The sequence below is a fragment of the Eptesicus fuscus genome, chromosome 1, assembly GCF_027574615.1.
Source record: "Eptesicus fuscus isolate TK198812 chromosome 1, DD_ASM_mEF_20220401, whole genome shotgun sequence".
In the NCBI taxonomy this organism is placed as follows: Eukaryota; Metazoa; Chordata; class Mammalia; order Chiroptera; family Vespertilionidae; genus Eptesicus; species Eptesicus fuscus.
Genome location: NC_072473.1, coordinates 55,096,079 through 55,120,144, shown reverse-complemented (window position 1 = coordinate 55,120,144; position 24,066 = coordinate 55,096,079). Strand labels below are relative to the sequence as shown.

The 24,066-nt window shown below is 44.1% G+C and overlaps 1 protein-coding gene and 1 non-coding gene across 2 annotated transcripts in view; both read left to right on the top strand.

Annotated features, from left to right (window-relative positions):
• Positions 1-24,066, top strand: part of HDAC8 (histone deacetylase 8) — a 486,506-nt gene that overhangs the window by 225,730 nt on the left and 236,710 nt on the right. The gene's annotated exons all lie outside the window — the stretch shown is intronic.
• Positions 14,340-14,417, top strand: MIR9206 (microRNA mir-9206). The gene has a single exon (NR_130498.2). It is a non-coding gene; the product is annotated as a microRNA mir-9206 (primary transcript).

Here is a 24,066-nt window from a genome sequence, read left to right as displayed (position 1 = left end):
ATTTGGTAGTTTATTAAACATTTTGCCACTGTAAGCTTGACAGATTCCCAAAACTTAAGCTTTGTTCCAGTGAGATCAGTGGTGATACCAGTTAATGCTGGTGGAATCTTAAACCATATTAATGAACTTTTTATATTCTTTTACATTAAAATTAAGTCATCTTGTACTTTGAATCAATACATGATTCAAACTTATACATATTGATTTTTAAAAAAACATATTGGTCCACTATGTTATGCAAATATTACAAATGTTGAAACATTTGATGCAATACTGAAAAAAATCACATTAACTGGTATCACCATTGATCTCATTGGAACAAAGCTTAAGTTCTGGGAAGCTGTCAAGCTTATAGTGGCAGAATGTTTTTCAAAATTCTAAATTTCACTAAAATACATGAATATTGTCATTTGCAACAAATAATGTCAATGTTTATTCTAAAGTGATCAGCTTACTTCATTTTTTAGAAAATATCTGCCAAGGACCCAAGTATTTAATCATAGTTTTTCCATCAGTTGTTCTTTTAAGCAAAAATTGTGTTTCAATAAAAGTGGCTACTTAAGCCACAGCTTAATCACAGGTGTGCTATTCCACAAGGCAACCACAATAGTACAGTTTATAACAGAAGCAACTTCTGCATACCTCCTATTTTGTCATACAATATTAAATCCAGGATCAAGAGTTAATAATTTTCGGAGAAACCAAGATGGCGGCATAGGTTAAACACCTAACCTGCAGCCGGGCACAACAATTTCAAAAATACAACTAGAGGTCAGAACGGACATCGTCCAGAACCACAGGAAAGTTGGTGGACTGAAATGCCCACAGCTGGGGGAAAGGAGAAGGCCATGGGGACAGTCGGGGAAGCCGTAAAAGCCTGAGGTATGGAAAAACGGGCGGAGACACGAGCACACGCGCCTGCAGGGAGGATGGAACCGGAGAGGAGGGGGCGGCTGATGACCTGGCCGGAGTTCACTGGCAGGAAGGAGATAAAGGCTCCTGAGTGCGCTGAGCGCCGGCTCCGATTGCACTGACCCCATTCCGGGCGAAACCCTGGGAAACTCACTCACTTTCGCAACTCCGCAGCCCCTGCAAGCCGCCCGGCCCGGGACGCTGGGGACGCCGCCACAGCGGCGGCGCCCGGAGCCCTGCGGCCTCCCAGCACCCGTCCCCGCCGCGCAGCCCCCGCGCGCCTGGTACCGCGGGCCGCGCGCCCCGCACACCGGACGGAGGCCCGGGCGCCCTCTCCGTGCACCTCCCGGCGGCGCTAGACTTCAGTAGAGTTGACTGAATTCAAGGGATTAAGAAGTATAAATTGGGGGGGACGCCGCGGCGGCGACGTCCGGAACGCGGCGATGGCGGTGCCTGGAGCTCGGCGGCCGCCCAGCGCCCGTCCCAGCCGCGCGGCCCTCGCGCGCCGGTTTCCGCGGGACGCGAGCACCGCGCACCGGATGGAGGCCCGGGCGCCCTTTCTGTGCACCTCCCGGCGGCGCTAGCCTTCAGTAGAGTTGACTGAAATGAAGGGATTAAGAAGTACAAATTGAGAAGTTTGAAAAAGATGGCGGCGGAGGTTAAAGGCTGTTCTGTTGCCTCGCACCCAGAGAAATCGGAGGGGATGAGGTGTGGAGGTGCGTGGGTCTGGCTGGTGGCGGGGGAAAGGGGCTTTTGTTCCAAACCTAAGGGAGATTAGCTCTCCATCACCCTGAAACCCATCTTCTGGCGAACCCCGGGAGACCCAGATGCCTGCGGGGAGAGGCGGGACTCTTGCAGAGGTGCGCCCAGCAATCAGTGTTTGCTGCGCTGGAGTGCGGAACGAGGGGACTTAGATACATGGAAGGCAGAAGGACCAGACTCACAGCCATCGAGGCTCACTGCACCATGGCCTGTTGGCGCCCTGAGACCCCGCCCCGCCCTGGGACCCGCCCCGCACGTTTTGAAGACCTGCCCCGCAAGTCTTGCAGGCACACCTGCGCCCCAAGCAATGGCTTATGCATGTGGGTGGCCTGCCCTCTGGCAGCGGACCAGATGATCTGCTGTTCTAGTCGGACTGCTCCAGGGCCACTCAGACAGGAGGAAGAAACTACAGTTTTTGCTGTAATCCTTGCTGAGTGCCTAAGGCAGTAGCTGATCTACACCCCATTGGAGACCCAGAAACGAGGGCATCTAGTGGTCTGTGGGAGATGACACCAGATTTCAACCACGTGCATAAGGGACACATTCAACGGGAATATTCAGTGAGCGCCAAAGCTTTGTTGCACCAAGACCCGGCCCATAAACGTGTCTCCTGCACAGCAACTCTTCCTTTATAGACAAAGAGAGCCCCCCCAGTGACACCAACAACAATCAAGACTTAACTATACAAAGGAGGACCAAGATGGAGGCATAGGGCGGAAGCCTGATTGTTGCCTACCACAACAACTTTGAGACTACGACAAGAGAGCAGAGCAGACACCATCCAAGACCACCATAGGGCTGGCTGAGTAGATGCTCTACAACAAGAATAAAAGAGGGGTATGTGGGATGATGCTGATGCCGGTGACCCAAAGACCACACTTTAAGAACTACAGCTCAGGCGACACAAAAGAACTATGGCTCAGGCGATACAACAGTGGCCTGGAACGTGCTCGGCGCAGTTCCCCCAGCGGTCTCCGGCTGAGGGGACGGCTCCACTGGCAGCCAAGCACGGACAGACGAGCCCCTATGAGACATGGGGTGGGAGACTCCGCGCTTGCTGACCTCCGAGTCCGTCAAGAATCTCAACGCCCCGGAAGCGGCCAGGTGCGCATGCTCGGCGACCGGCCACCGATGCAGACCCAAGGGCCGACGCAGCGACGCCAGACTGCCCCACCGCCATGCACCGGGTGCACTGGAGCTTCGCCGAGCCGCTGCCCGACGAGTTCTGCAGCAGCCATACTGGAGCTCTGGAAGGATGGCCAGGGGAATTGCTGAGGGGGGATTGACCGGCAGGAATTGGGATCGGGAAGACGGGGCCCCGCTGAGACCCGGGTGCGGGCGGGGTTGCGTGCCTCTGGGATCGGGTGTGGTCACACGCCTCTGGGTATAAGTGAGGCCTCACGTCCCTGGGTCTAGGTGAGGCCACATGCCCCTGGGTCCAGGTGAGGCCGGACTCCGGGTCCGGGTGAGGCCAAGTGCCCCTGGACCCGGATGACGCTGGATCCCGTGCCCGGGCGAGGCCAAGCGCCCCTGGGTCTGGGAGAGCCCACACACCCCTGGGTCCAGGCGAGACCATGTGTCCCTGGATCCGGGTGAGGCCGCGTGCACCTAGGCCCGGGTGAGCCCAAGTGGCCCTGGGTCTGGGAGAGGCCAAGCGTCCCTGGGTCCGGGTGAGACCATGTGTCCCTGGATCTGGGTGAGGCCTCGTGCACCTAGGCCCGGGTGAGGCCACGTGCCCCTGGGTCTGGGAGAGGCCAAGCGTCCCTGGGTCCGGGTGAGACCATGCGTCCCTGGATCCGGGTGAGGCCTCGTGCACCTAGGCCCGGGTGAGCCCAAGTGTCCCTGGGTCTGGGAGAGGCCAAGCGTCCCTGGGTCCGAGTGAGACCATGTGTCCCTGGATCCGGGTGAGGCCTTGTGCACCTAGGCCCGGGTGAGCCCAAGTGGCCCTGGGTCTGGGAGAGGCCAAGCGTCCCTGGGTCCGGGTGAGACCATGTGTCCCTGGATCCGGGTGAGGCCTCGTGCACCTAGGCCCGGGTGAGCCCAAGTGGCCCTGGGTCTGGGAGAGGCCAAGCGTCCCTGGGTCCGGGTGAGACCATGTGTCCCTGGATCCGGGTGAGGCCTCGTGCACCTAGGCCCGGGTGAGCCCAAGTAGCCCTGGGTCTGGGAGTGGCCAAACGTTCCTGGGTCTGGGTGAGACCATGCGTCCCTGGATCTGGGTGAGGCCTCGTGCACCTAGGCCCGGGTGAGCCCAAGTGGCCCTGGGTCTGGGAGTGGCCAAACCTTCCTGGGTCTGGGTGAGACCATGTGTCCCTGGATCCGGGTGAGGCCTCGTGCACCTAGGCCCGGGTGAGCCCAAGTGGCCCTGGGTAGGGGAGAGGCCAAGCGTCTCTGGGTCCGAGTGAGACGATGTGTCCCTGGATCCGGGTGAGGCCTCGTTAACCTAGGCCCGGGTGAGCCCAAGTGGCCCTGGGTCTGGGAGAGGCCAAGCGTCCCTGGGTCCGGGTGAGACCATGTGTCCCTGGATCCGGGTGAGGCCTCGTGCACCTAGGCCCGGGTGAGTCCAAGTGGCCCTGGGTCTGGGAGAGGCCAAGCATCCCTGGGTCCGGGTCAGACCATGTGTCCCAGGATCCGGGTGAGGCCTCGTGCACCTAGGCCTGGGTGAGGCCATGTGCCCCTGGGTCTGGGAGAGGCCAAGCGTCCCTGGATCCGGGTGAGACCATGTGTCCCTGGATCCGGATGAGGCCTCGTGCACCTAGGCCCGGGTGAGCCCAAGTGGCCCTGGGTCTTGGAGTGGCCAAACGTTCCTGGGTCTGGGTGAGACCATGTGTCCCTGGATCCGGGTGAGGCCTCGTGAACCTAGGCCCGGGTGAGGCCACGTGCCCCTGGGTCTGGGAGAGGCCAAGCGTCCCTGGGTCCGGGTGAGACCATGCGTCCCTGGATCCGGATGAGGCCTCGTGCACCTAGGCCCGGGTGAGCCCAAGTGGCCCTGGGTCTGGGAGAGGCCAAGCGTCCCTGGGTCCGGGAGAGACCATGTGTCCCTGGATCCAGGTGAGGCCTTGTGCAACTAAGCCCGGGTGAGGCCACGTGCCCCAGGGTCTGAGAGAGGCCAAGCGTCCCTGGGTACGGGTGAAGCCAGATCCTGAATCCGGGTGAGGCCGTGCGCCCCTGGACCCATCCGGGTGAGGCTGGGTCCCAGGCCCGGGTGAGACCACGCGCCCCTTGGGTATGGGTGAGGCCATGTGCCCCTTAGTCCAGGTGATGCCGTGCCCCTGGGTTCGGCCGAGACCAAACCAGAGGGAGTCGGACCTCCATTACCACCATTTGTCCACCATCCAGATCTGAGGGGTCAGTGCTGACATGTACACATAAGGAACTACTGGACATCGAAATTGGGTCTCAAAAGAACTGTTGGTCCAGGGGGAAGCTCGCTACAGATTGATTCATTTGCCTGTCAGCATAAATATTATTGCTCGTCTCACATTCAGTTCATATTAGTATATATCTAGTGACATATGATCTCGTTCATCTAGAGGAAATGATGAACAACATAGACTGAGGAACAAGAACAGAACCAGAAGCAAGGAGGCATCGATCGGACTATCGGGCCTCAGAGGGAGGATAGGGGAGGGTAGGGGGAGGGTGGGGGGGAGGGGGAGAGTTCAACCAAAGGACCTGTATGCATGCATATAAGCCTATCCAACGGTTAAGTTCAACAGGGGATTGGGGCATGCGTGGGGAGAGGGGTGGGATGGGAATGGGGGGATGAGGACAAATATGTGACACCTTAATCAATAAAGAAATTAAAAAAAAAAAAGAGTTAATAATTTTCAGTGCTTCACCAAGGACATTCTTAAATAAAATTAGAGTTTTTTACTATCCTATCTAATAAAAGAGTAATATGCAAATTGACCATACCTCTGCTACACCCACAAGCCATGCCCACCAGCCAATCAGGAGTGAGTATGCAAATTAACCCAACCAAGATGGCTGCAGCCACGGAGAGAGCAGGTTTGGGTTGCCCCCAGCAATGGAGGAAGCCAAACTTTCCGCACACCCTGGCGGGCCCAGACCTCTGCTCAAGGCTACAAAGTTTCAATTATAGAAGATAAATAAATCCCAACAAAAATGGCGGCAGCCACGGAGCTGGAGAGAGCAGGAGGCTTGAGTTGCCCCCGGCAATGGAGGAAGCCAAGCTTTCTGCCTGCCCTGGCAGGCCCAGGCCTCCGCTCAAGGCTACAAAGTTTCAATTATAGAAGATAAATAAATCCCAACAAAATGGCTGCAGTCACGGAGCAAGCAGGAGGCTTGGCTCAGCTCAAGGCTACAAAGTTTCAATTATAGAAGATAAATAAATCCCAGATACCAGGGCCTCCGCTTGGGTCACCGGGGGGCATAGCTGGCCTGCAAACCACCACAGGCCCCTCGCCCAGGCCGCCCCATGCCCCAAGGGAACCCCCACCCTGATCTAGGACACCCTTCAGGGCAAACCAGCTGGCCCCCACCCCTGCACCAGGCCTCTATCCTATCTAATAAAAGAGTAATATGCAAATTGACCATCACTACAACACACTAGATGGCTGCCCCCATGTGATCAAAGATGACTGCCCCCATGTAGACACAAGATGGCAGCCACAAGATGACCAGCAGGGGAGGGCAGTTGGGAGGGACCAGGTCTGCAAGGGATGGCAGTTGTGGGTGATCAGGCCAGCAGGGGAAGACAGTTGGGGGCGATCAAGCCTGCGGGGGAGGGCAGTCAGGCGTGACCAGGCTGGCAGAGGAGGGAAGTTGGGGGTGACCGGGCCAACAGCCTGATCAGGGGTGGCCTCTCCCTCAGGCCTGCCCTGCCCCCAATCGGCCCCACCCACACCCTGATCAGGGCAGGGCCAGTGCCCCACATCCAGCAGCCCCTCCCCATGGCTGGCCCAGCCCCAATCGGCACCCCCGACCCCAATCAGGGTCAGGGCCAGCCGGCCAACATCCCATGTCCCCTCCCCCCCCACCAGCCCTTCCTGATCGGCCCCCATTGGGGTGGGCCGGCTGGATCCCACCCATGCACAAATTCATGCACTGGTCCTCATATATATATATATATATATATATATATATATATATATATATATCTTCCAAGATCTTTATATGTATTGTGCATGCATGAGTCAACATTTATTTTTAAATTGCCAGTACACATCATATGTATTGGCCGATTGATCGGTCAGCTGGTTGGATGGATGGATAGATGGATGGACGGTCACTTAGCCTTTTATATATATAGATTATATTATCATAGTCTGTTCCTGTCAACATTTTGCCACTTTGGATGAACTATAGAAACCTTTCCTGCCTTTATGTCTTTTTTCCTTTCTCTCTAATATAATATCTTAAAATTTCCTCTGCTTACAGTATGAATCATATGAGACAGTGTTGAGATTTTCCTTCAACCATCAAACATAATTTTTAAAACGCAAAAGGATTAGGAGAGTCTTCTATATTTACCCAAGTATTTACTATTTCTGTTATCCCATTTCCCTTTTTGGTGCTTTAAGATATCTTCTTTTATCATTTTCTTTCTATTTGGAGAATTTTCTTTGATCATTCTTTCAGGGGAGTTCTTAAGAAGATAAATTCTCTTTCTTGATTCTTCTTTTACCTTCTGGCCTCCATGGTTTCTGATAAGAAATCTACTGTTATTTGAATCATTGTCCCCATATAGATAAGAACATAAAATGATGCACCATTTTTCTCTACCTGCTTTTTAAAATTGATTTTAGAGAGAGGAAGGAGACAGAGACAGAGAGCGACGTCAGTTAGTTGCCTGCTACATGTTCCCCAACAGGGCATCTAACCCACAAACTGGGCATGTGTCCTGATCAGGAATCAAACCTGCCACCTTTTGGTGTATGGGATGTTGCTCCAACCAACTGAGCAACACCAACCAGGTTTCTTTCTACATGCTTTCAAGGTTTTTATTTTTTTATCTTTATTTTTCAGATATTTGGTTATGATGTGACTTGGAGTGGATATCTTTGGCTATATATATATATATATATATATATATATATATATATATATTGAGTGGCCATATATATATTGAGTGGCATTCAGAGGTCATAATAATCTGGCCACTCAGTCTATATAACTCTGACACCCAGTGTAATTCTCATCTTTCAAAGGTTGAATTCCCTCTAGTTTCTGCCTTTTTTTTTGGATGCTCTCTAATACCTTCAAGTTATCATGGTAGTCTGACAGAAGTTTTTCTGTCATTACCAAATCCAAAAGTCAGGATTTACTTTTCATTTTATACTTTTTGATATATACATGTATGTGTGACTTATTTTAAAATGTAAATAAATTATTGAAATTAAAATAAAAAATTAGTAAATGTATTTATCAGACAGACCTACTTTCATTGACCAGCTCCATGAAGTGATGATAATAATAATATATACTAGACAAGTTGACCAAATTATTTAACCAGTCTGTGCCTAAGTTTCCTCACTATAAAATGGGTAATATTGTAAGGATTAAATGTATTGGTCTAGGTAACATGCTTAGAACAGTAGCTGGAATATAAATTATATATATATAACTAATATGCATTATAAAAGTAATATAAATTAAATTTTAGAGATTATTATTATTAATGTCAGAAATATTGGTAAAATTCCTCATGGTCAGGGACCTATTTCTTCTTAATCCCTAAATGTTGAGAATTTTGTGCCCAGCAAGAACCTAATAAAAAAAAACACGTAGTGCTGCTATAATGGATGATATATGGATTTAGCCTAACAGCCCTTGCTGACACTGAGAGCGCATAGGACAAGATATTGAAAACATATCTCAATAAAGTATTATCATTTTATATGAACAAATATAAATATGAGTGAAGACAAATACTAGAAATTTTATACTTTGATTTTATGTTTACAGGCATTCCACAAACTATCCTTCTATTATAGAAAGGCTTCGTTTAGGTAGGATTTAGGAACTGTTTGAATGAGAAAGGAACTTAACACTCATTAAGTATTATTTATACCCCAACCAAGTATCTACATATGCTAAGTCCTTTATATGTATTACCTCATTTATGTTTCTTAGCAACCCGGGGAGGTAGGCATTACCCCCATTTACCTGTAAGAAAAGCAAGACTCAGAAAGTAACTTGGCCAGAATTAAAATAACAGAGCCAGTAAAATAGCAGTGCCAAGACTGAAACTCGAATTTTTCAAATTTCTAAGCTTATCCCTTTTCCCATACTTTCAGGGATAAGACCCAATGTTTTAGCATATAGAATGCATTGGAAAAAATAAACATTTGTTAAGCATCTGCTACTGGCCAGACAATGTGCCACATGCATTATTTCATTTTGTTCTCAAAGCATTATTTTATTAAATCCTCACAATAACCCCATGAGAAGGAAGAAAACGAATATCTGTTAAGCACCTGCTGTGTGCCTAACACCTCCATGAGGCTTATATAAATTATCTCATACGATCTTATAACAGCCAGTGAAACCTGTTGTCTCCACATCTATGAAGAAACTGAGCTGAGCTCCACCACATGTGCCTGACTCTCAAAACAGGCTCTAAAGAACACTGGTCGAGGACCCATATTTCTAAGCATCTTGCAGAACATTCATTCCACAAAACTTGACTTTTTAAAGTACAGTCCATACAAACAAGGGACTTTCCATATCTGGCTTTTTAATATTTTGGTTGGCCATGGACCATTTCAAGACTCTGATTGCCCTCCTTCCAGATAAATGCTTAGAATTACACAATTTTGGATACAGTTTCAGCACATTCAGCAATTTCCTAAAGCCCATCAATGGACTCTTTGTTTAAAACAAACAAACAAAAATATCTAAAGAACAAAAATAAATCTTATGAAACAAGAAAGCTTATTAATTCTTCAATTATTGAGTTTTACAATTCCTTTAGAACACAAAAACTTGTATTTAATTAGTGTATTATGTTTCTCTTTGTTTTGTTATTTTTTTTAGCCTTGACACTATTGACTTTCCTGTTGGAATAATTACTTGTTGTGGGGGACTGTCTTATGTTTTATAGGATGCTGACCAGCATCTCTGCCCTCTACTCACTAGATGCTAGTAGCACACTCCCTGTGCCTCTTCCCGTTTTGACAACCAAGAATTTACACAGACATTGCTAAGTCTCCCCTGGGGTGGGGGGACAAAATTGAAAACCACTGGTTTGTAGTAATTGCAGCCATCACTCCTAAGTCATTCACAGTATAAAGTACCAAAGAACAAGATTTTTTTAAAAATATATCCTTTTCTTGCTTAAGGTCTCTCCTACAATACTTCTCAACTGTGTTGACCAAGATGATTCATCTCAACAATTAAATTGTTAGCTGATGCTGTTAAGTTTTTCTTATGTAAGAGACCAAAAATAAAGTTCACATAGCTCCTCACTGCTTTATTAAGTGATTGACTTCTCAAGTCAATTAGTCATTCAAAGAATTTTATTTAAATTTATCTTTATTGTTGAAAGTATTACAGATGTCCCCCTTTTTCCCATTAACCCCTCCACCCCACTCCTGCCCCCTCCTTAAGCCTTCACCACACTATTGTCTATGTCCATGGGTTATGCATATATGCATAAAAGTTCTTTTGTTAATCTCTTCCTGCCTCTCCCCCCCTCCCACCTTCCCTCTGAAAATAGTCAGTCTGTTGCATACTTCAATGTCTCTGGGTCTATTTTGTTCATCAATTCATTTTGTTAGATTTCACATATGAGTGAGATCATGTTATATTTGTCTTTCTCTGACTGGCTTACTTTGCTTAACATAATACTATTCAGGTCCCTTCATGCTATTTCAAAGGGTAAGATATCCTTCTGTTTACAGCTGCATAGTATTCCATTGTGTAAAGGTACCACAGCTTTTTTATCCACTCATCTACTGATGGGTACTTGGGACGTTTCTAGATCTTAGTTATTTTAAGTAGTGCTGCTATGAAGATAGGGGTTTTTTTCTGGTTGGTGTTTCACGGTTCTTAGGATATAGTCCTAGAAGTGGGATCACTGGGTCAAATGGCAGTTCCATTTTTAAATTTTTATGAAACTTCACACTGTTTTCCATAGTGATTGTACCAGTCTGTATTCCCACCAACTGTATCCAACTGGGTTCTTTTTTCTCACATATTCAACAACACTTGTTTGTCATTCTGACAGGTGTGAGGTGGTACCTCATTGTCATTTTAATTTGCATTTCTCTGATGATTAGTGATGTTGAGCATATTTTCATATGTCTCTTGGCCATTTGTATGTCCTCTTTGGAGAAGTATCTATCCAGGTCTTCTGCCCATTTTTAATTGGGTTGTTTGTTTTCCTTTTGTTGAGTTGTATGAATGATTTATATTTTTTGGAAATTAACCCCTTATCAGATGTAGCATTGGCAAATATATTCTTCCATACAATGGGTTCCTTTTTCATTTTGATGTTGGTTTCCTTTGCTGTGCAGAAGCTTTTTAGGTGATGTGTCTGTGAAAATTTTGCTATATGAAATGTCTGATATTTTGCTGTCTACATTTTCTTCTAAGATTTTTTATGGTTTCACAATTTACATTTAAGTCTTTTATCAATTTTGAGTTTATTCTTGTGTATGGTGTAAGTTGGTGGTATAGTTTCACTTTTTTGCATGTACCTGTCCAATTTTTCCAATACCCTTTATTAAAGACACTGTCTTGATTCTATTTTACGTTCTTGCCTCCTTTGTCAAATATTAATTGAGTGTAATGGCTTGGGTCAATTTCTGGGTTCTCTGTTCTGTTTCATCGATCTATATGCCTGTTCTTGTGCCAGTACCAGGCTGTTTTGATTACAGTGGTTTTGTAGTATAGCTTGATATTCACCATTGTGATCCCTCCAACTTTATTCTTCTTTTTCAAGATTGCTGCAGCTATTCGGGACCCTTCTTGGTTCCATATAAATTTTTGGAGTGTTTGTTGAAGAATATTTATTGAATGCTAATAATGTGCCACAGACTGTACCAAGTACTGGAGCTACAGTGGTGAACAGTGTAGATGTGGTCCCTGCATCAAGGAATGTACAATCCTGTAAGAAAGACAGCTACAGAACACATAAAAATTAAGTAAAAATAATTCTAAATTGTGAAAAGAATCATGATAGAAGCACACAAAATACAGAGGTAGAGACTAACAAAGGGATTTAGATAGGGTCTCTAGGAAAAGCCTCTTTGAAGATGTGATGTTTAAGGCTAGAACTTGAAGGGTGAGAAGAAAGCAGTCAGGTTAAAAGAAAGAAAAACTAGAGGGCAAGTGTTCCAGGCAGAGTAGGCAACCATGTGTGAAGTCTCTGAGCTTGCTTTATTCTGGGTACTAAAAGAAGACCACTGTAACTAGTGTTAGTGTATAATGGGTAAGGAGTGTGAGATAGAATTGGCAAGGACCAAACCCTGCAGGCCCCTGTGGTAAGGAGTTGTATCTCATTCTTAATAGACTGGGAAGACATTGAAGGCTTTAACCAGGAGAGGTATCATGATTTGATATACATTTTAAAACTACTATGGCTGTTGTGTGGAGTAGGGGGTGGGTATTAAGATTGGAAGTATAGAGACAAATAGGAGGCCAATGCCAGTTGAGAAATGATGGTGGTAGCAGTGAAGATGAAAAGAATGACATATTTGGAGATAGAATTGACATAATATGCTAATGAATTAGATGTAGAGGGTAAGGGAAACAAAAGAATCAAGGTGTCTACTCAAACATTTAGGTAGTGGGATTTATTGAAATGGGAAAACCAACTTGGTAAATAAAAATGAGAGACATTCTTTTCCTGGTCGAGTGAACCACAAATGTGGATACCTGGTTATTCAGTGAAAAGGGAAGATAGTTCAACTAAGGTTTATTAAACACAACTGTATGCTGGGCATGGTGTGAAGTGCTAAGGGTACAAAGAAATAAAAGACATGTCCCTTTGCTCAACAAGATTATAGCCCAGCAGCTGAGACAAACATAAACAGACCTCAATTGTCTGTGTTAAGAGCTAAGTTAGAGGCATGCACAGGTTCTATAAAGTCATAGAACAGAGCCAATTAGTCTGACTGGGGCCAGGACATGGGGGTCACGGGTATCCTGAAGATGATTCCCAAACCAAGGGCTGAGCTGAATATTAGCCAGACATATAAGTATGTGAAAACATAGGATATTAAGGAAACAGCAATAGAAAGGCACACAGCTGTGAAACAGCATGATGCTTTTAGGGAATTATAAACAATGCAATATTACTAGAACATAAAATTGAATTCAAGAAATAGGAGGAAATGAGACAAGATACATAATATTGACAATAGCTAACAATTATTGAGCACTTATTATATGCCAGGCATAGATATCTCATGTAATTCTCAATTATAATTCTCACAATTATAATACAAATTAGAATGCAAGATATTGGAGGCAGCATGGTAGAAAGGGCATAGATTTTGAAATCAGACAGATTGGGATTTGAATTACAGTATATGATTATGCTTGTTCAATTTTATTATTAGTTATTGCTATTAATCTCTTACTGTGCTTAATTTATAAATTAAACTTTATCATAGGAAACTATATACTTTTCTACATTCCCTGAAGAGTGAGTCCTCCATGAACTATGTAAATGATTGTTAATGTCCAGGGTTTGGGTTCTTTGTTGGATAATTTTGGAGGTTTTGAGGTAGTTCAAAACTCATTATGATCTCTTTAAAGAGGGCAAAGACGGGGTGGAAGGTGCCTGAGAGGGTGGCCCAGGGGAATATTTGAGTGCAGTACTATCTGTGATTTCAGGCATCCACTGGGGGTCTTGGAATGTATCCCTCATTGTGGATAAGGGAGAACTACTGTAGTTATATTGATGCCAGGTGGCACCCAGGGAGGCCAAGGGAGGCCTCAACTTGATGCAGATTCTTGTCATAGAACAAGAAGGAATTCAAAAGTGTGACAGAAAGATTTTAAAAAAGTAAATTTATTAAAGCAGTAGTATGCACTTGAGAAGTGAGAGTGGGCAGCCTGGAAGAATGAGACATGCCTATGAGATCTGGGTAGAAGGTTTTTATTATACACTAGAGGCCCGATGCACAAAATTCATGCAAGGGGCTCGGCCCTCGCAGCCCCCGGCTTCATTCAAAAGATCGCCCAGACAGTTGTTCTGCTGTTTGGTCTAATTAGCATATTAGCTCTTTATTATATAGGACTAGTGGCCCAGTGCACGAAATTTGTGCACGGGGATGGGGGGGTGTCCCTCAGCCCAGCCTGCACCCTCTCCAATCTGGGACCCCTCGGGGGATAACCGGCAGTTGGGCATCCCTCTCACAATCCAGAACTGCTGGCTCCTTACCGCTCACCTGCCTGCCTGATTGCCCTTAACTGCTTCTGCCTACCAGCCTGATGGTCCCTAACTGCTCCCCTGCTGGCTTGATTGCCCCTAACTACCTCTGCCTTGGCCCCGCACCCAGGACCCACGATTCCCTACTCCAGCCGGCCACAGGCACCCTGGATCTGGGCTTCCCTCCCTCTGGTCAGTCATAGGCACTCGGGACCCGAGCCAGCTTTGCCCGGGCCAGCTGCAGCCACAGGGGATGGTGAGCAAGTGGCTTCGCCTGGGTTCACTGGCACCCGGAACCACAAGGTGGGTGGCTTCTCTGTCTCCCGGGCCACAGCCAGCTGCAGGTGCTGGTGCCTGGACCGCAGGTGGGTGGCTTCTCTGGCTGGCTGCAGCCTGGGATCACAGGGCAGGCGGCTTCTTCATCTCCCAGGCCGCAGCCAGCCTCAGGCATTGGCGCTTGGCTTCTCTGTCTCCCCTGGGATGCAGTGTGGGTGGCTTCTGTGGCTGGCTACGGCCTGGGATCATGGGGCAAGCAGTTTCTTGGTCTCCCTGGCAACAGCCAGTCTCAGCTGCTGGTGCCTGACTTCTCTGTCTTCCCTGACCTCTCCAACTCCCACAGGCCCAGAGAGGCTGGGGGGTGGGGCTGCTTCCATCTTTGTCAGGTTGATTTGCATACGTACTCCTCATTGGCTGGTGGTCGTCATGGAGATACAGTCAATTTGCATCTTTCTCTTTTATTAGTATAGATGGGAAGGGATAGAGTGGTCCTCTGCTTCTCACACTGGTGGGGTGAATGTCCTTGTGGCTCATCCTTGTCTCTCTTCTCCAGATAGCGATTTCTTTTTGGTCTTCCAATTCGAGGTAACGGGGAGGGGGAAGCAGGGAACAGGTGGTCAGTGAAGATCTGGTCTATGATGTTCCAGCCAAGATGGAGAAGGGGAGGGGTGGAGCTTGAGGCTTTTGTTCCCTTGTCTAACTTTCCTGCCTCAATATGACTTTAGGCAAACTCCTTGAATGTCTAAAGTTGAGTTTCCTTGTGCATAAAATAGATATAATCACAGGAAAACTAGCACATGGTCATGGTTAAATAACTGTTAGCCTCCTTTTCCTTACCCAGTATTTATTGGACACTGATTATAAAACTATTTTTTTCTAGGGACACCAACATAAAGGTCTATTTACTTTCTTTGAGGCACTCATAGTTTAGCAGAAGTGACACAAATATAAAAAGGTAAATAGCACAATGTAAACAGATAAATTACAGTTCTAGTTGTTAGGTACAATAATAGCAGTATGAAACAGTGCTATGAGAACCCAGTGAAGGTGTGACCAATAGTTCCTGATGGAGTGAAGGAAGGCTTCCCTACAAAGGTATTCACATCCCATTTTTTTGGTTCTAATGTTAGTTGAAAGAACGTAATAGAAAATGGGAGATAACACTTCAAAGAGGAACAAGAAAGAACCTTTTACTTTTATTCTCCTAGATAGTATTCCAAGGGACAACAGGTTCAAGATGAGGTATTTGATAAGTGAAAATGACCTGTGCAAGTCTGTTAACTGAGAAGTATGTAATGAAGTAAGAGACATCTAAGATGATTGAGAGGAAAGGAAATAATCAATAATTCAAGGTTCCAGAGGAGGTAAAATCTGGAGCCCAAGTTAGGGTTTACTCCTGAACAAGATACAAAGTCACCATTTCTCTAAAATTAGGGGAAAGAAAAATAGATTAATGTAGACATAAATAATTTACATCTAAAAAGAGGAAAGAATTAAATTTCTGGAAATTACATTCTATCTGTAATGCAATTTTTCTTGGTTGTATAAACCAAGAATATTTTCTTAATATGTTGATAACAAACACCTACAACTGATGGCACTGCCAACTGTTGGTGAAATAGAAGTAACAGAAACACAGAGCCTCCAAGCCCTCCCCTCTGCACCTGGAGAAGTGGGGTTCTGAGTGCTGCAGTAGCAGGAGAGGATTGTGACAGAGTAGCAACCTCCTTTTTGCTTTCACCTTCAGTTCTTAACTGGTTATTGCATGAGGCCCTATTGCCCATTCTAATCTTTTGCTCCTATCTATACATATGAACACCACATGAGACAGTTTTCCAACCTGAATTTTGTGTCCACTTCTGAATAGAATTAGCAGCCAACGTGCCAGCTATGCTGGCTTAATGGACCTAAAAGCTTTTGGCTGCATCATGCTCTCTCCTAAACTTTACAGCCTGTGATTCCCCATTTATTGAATAATCTTTCACAGTTACTTCTCACTGTGGACCTCCAGGAAGTAGACCTGAAATTAGGCTTGCTAACAGTGATATTGAGCCTCTCCACCTAGCCCCACTGGGAATATAGTAGTGGGTAGACCCAGACACTGGGAATTTACCAGACGCTTTATGCCTAGTACCTCTTCAGATTGCCCCATTTAATAAAATCAGAGGAAACAATTTAAACTCTGCATTGCCAAGACCTTCAACTGATTGCTACTTTTCTGCTTCTGCTCTAAGCACATGCCATGGTAACAAAATATCTGTACAAATTGTAACCGGACTTCTTATCCATTTACTATTAATGTAAAAAGGCCTACATTTCCTGCTAGATCACATATTGGCTTTATAAACTTTAGTACTTTTTATAACCAGGAAAAAATTCCAAGAGACAGAACAAAAAGATAATCCAATCATTTCTCTACTGTGATCAAAATTTGTTTTTTATTATTGATAGTGTATTCCTGGTAAGGAGATAGAGTTTCTTCTGAGGCGATGAAGAAAGTAATTTCTCCTTAGAGGAGTACAACAGAAGGGCAAAGCCTTGAAAGGTGAAGGAACTCTGTTTCTTTAAAGAGAATTAGCAGACTTCACTAAAAAGATGCAAAAAATAAAAGAAACTAACATTTATTGAGCACCTATTATATGCCAGGTACTATGCTAAATGCGTTCACAAGCCTTATTTCATCTAATACTCACATAACTTTGTAAAGTATTTATCTAAATTTATAGAAGAGAAACTCTCAAAGAGGTTGGCTGGTTGGCTTAAAGTCACACAGCTATGAGTGAGTAGTAGAGGGGAGATAGGGAAGATCCAAAAAGATACTTGGGCATGAAAGTAGATCCCTGTTACCCACATTTTGAAAATAGAGGATTGGGGTTTTTTAAGACTCATATCAGTGGGCAGCCTTTTTCTATTCCTGGAGTGACCTTAAACTTGAAAAATAATCATCATTTTAAAAAAGGAACTAGCATTTGTTGGGCACTTTTACTGCCTCCCTCATGCCTCCATGTTCATTCCCTCAAATCCCTCAAGCTAATCTTCTAGACTACTCACTTCCTTAACCAATTGACTCACATCTTCTACTCTATCTACTCATTTGTTGGTTCATTAGTTCAACCAACAATCATTTATTAGATGACTACTATGTGTCAGAATTCTTCCAGGTGCTAGAAAAGCAAAAGTGAAGACCCAGTTCTTGCTCTGGAAAGATTTCACAACCTAAAGGAAGCCATAGACATAGAAACATTGGCTTAAATCTTATTATATAGAGCAGTTGTGTATCCAGGTCTGAAGCATACACAGATTTGGGGGAAGGGTACTATTTAAGAAAGAGAACATAAAATTATGAACATAAAATTAGGTACAAGTGAATATTTAAAATGATAAAAGAAACTGCAACAAATGTATACATTTTAAAAAGCTGAAAGATACTACAAACATTACAATATCTAAAAACATTCAAACATATGTTTTATTAATTAAATATGTAATACATCTATGGTACTTTTTTCCTACAATTTTGGCTGCATTTGCTTTTGTAATGTCATTTGTAAGAGAAAGAACAAAAAGATAATTCAATCATTTCTCTAGTATGATCAAAATTTGTTTTTTTATTATTGATAGTGGATTAATATATGCTCAGGCTCCCATAACAAAATACCATGGAAAAGGTGGCTTCAACAATAGAAATATCAGTTCTGGAGGTTGGAATTCCCACATTGAGGTCCAACAAGTTTTAATTTCTAATGAGAACCTTTCATGGCCTTTCTTCTGAGTGCACTTTCAGCGGGGGGCGGGGGGGGAGAGAGAGAGAGAGAGAGAGAGAGAGAGATCTCTCTTCTGCTTCTTATAAATCCAATCCAATTAGTTGGAGCCTCACCCTTATGACCTCATTTAACCATAATTACCTTCTAAAGGCCCTGTCTCCACATATAGTCACATTGGGGTAGGCCTTCAGCATATGAATTGGGGTGAGAGAGGTGTGGCGGGGTGGACACCATTCAGTCCATAGCAGTTGGAATGCGTAAAACATATGACTGTACACAGCCATACTCGATGCTTGTAATATTGCTAGGAGGTTTGGCGCCTTCAAAAACAGTGACTATGATAAATTCTATTTTGTATAACTAGAGGCCCGGTGCACAAAATTTGTGCACTTGGAGCGGGGGGGTCCCTCAGCCTGGCCTGCACCCTCTCATGTTGCGGGCCTAAGCCGTCAGTCGGACATCCTTAGTGTCACTGCCACTGCTCACCAGCCGTGAGCCCTGTGTGAGCACACTGACCACTGGGGGGCAGCTCCTGCATTGAGCGTCTGCCCCCTGGTGGTCAGTGCGCATCATAGCGACCAGTTGTTCAGCCGGTCAATCAATTTGCATATTAGCCTTTTATTATATAGGATTTCCATGATAAGGAAAAATATCAAGGCTCATTTATAGTTCTATATGCTGTATTAACTATATCTTTGAAAGGAGAACACTTTCATTTTGAGTAGGCATCACAAAAAAACAAATCCTCAACTTAAAATTTAAATGTGATGATTAGAAGAATTTTCCACAGACTCACTTTGGACTTTTTACATTTCAAACTTTGTTTCACCTACCTGTACTACTCAATATGTTTAAAACTTTGTTTCACCTCTGCTATCAATATGGATGCATTCGTGCCATAATACTATCTGTGGCTCTTTGTGTGTGTGTGTGTGTGTGTGTGTGTGTGTGTGTGTGTGTGTGTGTGTAAAAATGCTGGGTGAGTCAGAGCATTGGGTTATGGAAGCATTCCTGAAGCCCTAACTATACCATTAGCAATAAATTAACTATACGGTAAATTCTCAATTAATGTTGTTGATAGGTTCTTAGAACTGCAGTGAGATGACATTTAACAAAATCAATTTTACTATAGGCTAATTGACATACGTAAACAAGAGTTACAGTCCTATGGCATCTCATCAATGTTATAACAAAATGGCTTTAAACAAAACTACATTATTCTAGGATCTGCTGTGCACATAAGTTATTGCAAACTACATAAATATATCCCACTGGATCCATACTAAATCCATCCACAATTCAACCTCCTCTTAGTCATTCCAGTGCCACCCAACACAAGACGAAGTCTGATGGAGGAAAAGTCCAAATGTAGAATAGTTTTAATTGAATTTGGTTAAATATCTTACTTTGAAAATTAGGAAAGATTATATAACCTTGTAAAAATAAAGTTAGGGCCCTGTCCAAGTGAGGGGCTTTAAAGATTTGTGATTAGCTTCATGGTAAATTAGCCTCCAAAAAATACATTTAAGTTACTTTATGTAATCACAAAAGCTTCACATGCCAATATTTGAGTTGAATCTTTAAAGATACTTAAGGGGAAGGACATTTCAGGAAAAGTGACTGCATGAACAAAGCCATACAGAGGAGTGAAAGAACACAGAGTCGTGAGGTGTTATAAATAGTTTACTATTTCTGTAGGGCATCTGAAAGATGGTGGGAGATGATGCAACAGAGGCAGACCTACAATTGAAAAGCATCGGATTCTTGGAAATCACAACTCACATCTTTCCCTAAGCTACCTTAAGTTCTCTGATTTTCAATGAGAGAAAGATGCCTGTTTTTCCTGTTCCTATTGTGGGTGTGATGACAAAATCAGAAAAGATAAAGAAGAACCCAACACCATCATCAACCAAAAGAATCTAATCATCATATATAGAACATTCTACCCAATAACAGCAGAATGAACTTTCTTTTCAAGCACCTATGGAACAAATACAAAGATAGACCATATCAAAAGTAATGGAGTAGGCGATGCCAAGCTCCCATCACCTCATAGAAACATAGAAAAACAAACTGTCAGAAACAACTTTGTCAAAACTGTGGAAAATAATCAAAAGATACAGCCACCAAGGAAATGCCAAATTAAGGAAAAGCCAACTTAAATATTATAAGAAACCACAGTGAGTTACAACTTTGTATCTATTAAGATGGCTATCATTTTAGAAATGGAAAATAAAAGGTATTGTGAGGATGTGGAAAAATTGGAACTTTTGTGCATTGCTGGTGAGGATGTAAAATTGTGCCACTGCTGTGGAAAACAGCTTGGCAATTCCTCAAAAAGTTAGTCATAGAATTACCATTTGATCCTGCAATTCCACTTCTAGGTATATACCAAGAAGAATTGTAAGCAGACAATTTTATAGCAGTGTTGTTACATTATTATTGAAAAAAAGCCAAAAGGTATAAACAACCCAAATATGCATCAAAAGATGAATAGATATACAAAATATAGTATATGCATACAGTGGAATGGAACAGATACCCTGGACCCCCAGAAAGATCAACAATAGGTCCTACAGAAAATAAGCTTAAAATATTGCTGAAACCTGAAACATTGCTAGGAGAAAAAATGAAATCTATTTTACTTTGATTATATCTTGAGAAGTCTGGGCTCTTTTGAAAAAGACAATGCTGCTAGGAAAAAAATAGAAGGCAGCGAAAAAAGAAGGCCAAATATGAGATGGGTTGACTCTATAAAAGAAGCCATAGCCATGTGTCTAGAGGAGTTGAGCAGGGCTGTTGAGGAAAGGACATTGTGGACATCACTCATTCATAGAGTCACCCCAGGAGTTAGAAATAACTCAACAGTACAAAACACACACATACAATGGAATATTATTTAGACTTACAAAGGAATGAAAATCTAATGAGTATTGCAACATGGATGAACCTTGAAAACATTATGCTAAGTGAAATAAGCCAGACACAAGATGGCAAACATTGTATTATTCTACTTATATGAGGTACTTAGAATATGCAAATTCATAGTGACAGAAAGTAGATTAGAAGTTATTAGAAACCAGGGAGAGAGAGGAATGGAGAGTTAATATTTTTAAATAAATCTTTATTGTTCAGATTATTACAGTTATTCCTCTTTTTCCCCCCATAGCTCCCCTCCACCTGGTTCCCACCTCACCCTCTGCCCTTACCCACCCCCACTGTCGTCATCCATAAGTGTACGATTTTTGCCCAGTCTCTTCCCGCACCCCCCCACACCTCTTTCCCCCCGAGAATTGTCAGTCCACTCCCTTTCTATGCCCCTGACTCTATTATATTCATGTTCATCAGATTTTTTTATTCACTTGATTTTTAGATTCACTTGTTGACAGATATGTATTTGTTGTTCATAATTTTTATCTTTACCTCTTCTTAAAGAATACCTTATAGCATTTCATATAATACTGGTTTGGCAGTGATGAACTCCTTTAGCTTATTCTTATCTGTGAAGCACTTTATCTGACCTTCAATTCTGAATGATGACAGTTTTGCTGGGTAGAATAATCCTGGTTGTAGGTTCTTGCTACTCATCACTTTGAATATTTCTTGCCACTCCCTTCTGGCCTGCATAGTTTCTGTTGATAAATCAGCTGACAATCATATGGGTACTCCCTTGTAGGTAACTAACTTTTTCTCTTGCTGCTTTTAGGATTCTCTCTTTGTCTTTTGCCCTTGGCATTTTAATTATGATGTGTCTTGGTGTGATCCTCTTTGGATTCCTTTTGTTTGGGGTTCTCTGCGCTTCTTGGACTTGTAAGTCTATTTCTTTCACCAGGTGGGGGAAGTTTTCTGTCATTATTTCCTCAAATAGGTTTTCAGTATCTTGCTCTCTCTCTTCTTCTGACACCCCCATAATTCGGATGTTGGTATGCTTGTCCCAGAGGCTCCTTACACTATCTTCATATTTTTGGATTCTTTTTGCTTTTTGCTTTTCTGGTTGGGTGTTTTTTGCTTCTTTGTATTTCAAATCTTTGACTTGATTCTTGCGATCCTCTAGTCTGCTGTTGGATCTCTGTATATTATTTTTTATTTCAGTCACTGTATGCTTAATTTCTAGTTAGTCCTTTTTCATATCCTCGAGGGTCTCACTAAATTTATCAGTGGTTTCTAGAAGATTCTTGAGTAACCTTATAACCGTGGTTTTGAACTCTTTATCCAGTAGTTTGCTTTCCTCCATTTCTGTCATTTGTGACCTGTTTCTTTGTCTCTGCATTTTGGCTGCTTCCCTGTGTTGATAGAGTGGCTTTGTGTGCTAGGTGTCCTATAGGGCCCAGTGGCTCAGCCTCCCTGATTACCTGAGGTAAACACTCTTGGTGCACCCCTTTGTGAGCCGTGTGCACAGTCTTGTTGTAGTTAAGCCTTGATTGTTGTCGGTATCACTGGGAGGAATTGACCTCAGGCCAATTGGCTGTGAGGATCAGCTGTGTCTACGATGGGAGAACTTCTGTGCTGGAGACACCCTTATGAGTCAAGACTTGCTTCAGTGGGGCTTTGGTGCTCACTGAGTCTGCCCCCTGAGTGTGTTCCTTATGGATCTGAGGAGTTGTTATCTGGATGGTCCCACTCTGACCACTGGTTACACTGGCTCTTGGATCTCCAAGGAGGTGCAAATTTAGCCTCTGCCTGAGGCCACCCAGCAGGAGCTACGGAGAGATCTGCAGATTCCTCTTCTTTGTTTGGGCTTTGGAGGTGCCCAGATGAGGCCCAGGTGTGAAGCAATGCAAGCTGCTGTGGGGCCTTGGGCCTTCTTTTGGAAGTTCTGCGGCTCTCTGACCCAGCTCCAGTTTGTTAGGTAATTTTAGGTTGCAAAGGGCCAGGCCATTCATATGCAAAAGCCTCAGCGCACTGCTTGGGTGGGGCGGGGACTCAGGGAATCAACAGGGTGGAGCAAACAGCTATGGCTGATCCCTTTCCCTGCCCTAAGAGGCCCCCAGGTCTCAGTGTCCCTTGGTAATTGCTGCAAGCACCTCTGAGAAAAAGCCGTTCTCGAGTTCCACCCTATGCCAGACAGTGCAGTTTCTCCCCGTATGAGTCTGGGTCCTCAGAGTCTCACCCAGAACTGGAGTTCAGAGCAGTCGGGAGCTTGTGTCTCCCTCCCAATTGAAAAGACAACTGCGTACTCAGTTGCCAGCCCTTTCCACACACGCATGCCTCCATACCTCCGCACTTCACTTCCGCACCTCTTCTGAATCTCAGTGTGCTTTTCTCTTTCCTTCTAGTTGTAGAATTTCCATTCAGCCAGCCTTCCTGTGGTTCTGGATGATGTCCGTTTTGTCTTTTAGTTGTAGTTTTGAAGTGGTTGTGCAAGGCAGCAATTTCAGGTGTTTACCTATGCCGCCATCTTGGTTTCTCTGAGAGTTAATATTTTAATGTGTACATAGCTTCTGTGTAAGATAATTAAAAAGTTCTGGGACTACATAATGGTGATGTTGTACAGCATTGTGAATGTACTTAATACCACAGAACTGAACATTTAGAAATGGTTAAAAAGAAAAAGTCAACAAAGGGATGGAAGATACACAAAAAATCTCTAAAAAAGCATAATCAAGGTAGTGAGATGGGAAATAGAAAAAAGAAAAATTAGAGAATTGACCTATAGGGTTCAACATTCAATACAAATATTGAGAGAGAGAGAGAGAGAGAGAGAGAGAGAGAGAGAGAGAGAGAGAGAGAGAGAGAGAAGAAAACTAAGGGGAAGAAATTAACAAAGAAATAATAAATGAAAATCTCCCTGAAACCTAAGGACACAACTTTCCTGGCTGACAGGACCCACTGGTTGCCCAGCACTATGAGGGAAAAAAAAAGATCTCTAGACAAATCATCAGAACTCCAGGTAAGAGGAAAAAGAAATTATCCCAATAGATAAAAGTTTCTAGGGAGAAAAATTTCAAGTCACATAAAGTTGAGAAATCAGAATGCTTTTAGACTTCTCAATGACAGTACTGAAAGCTT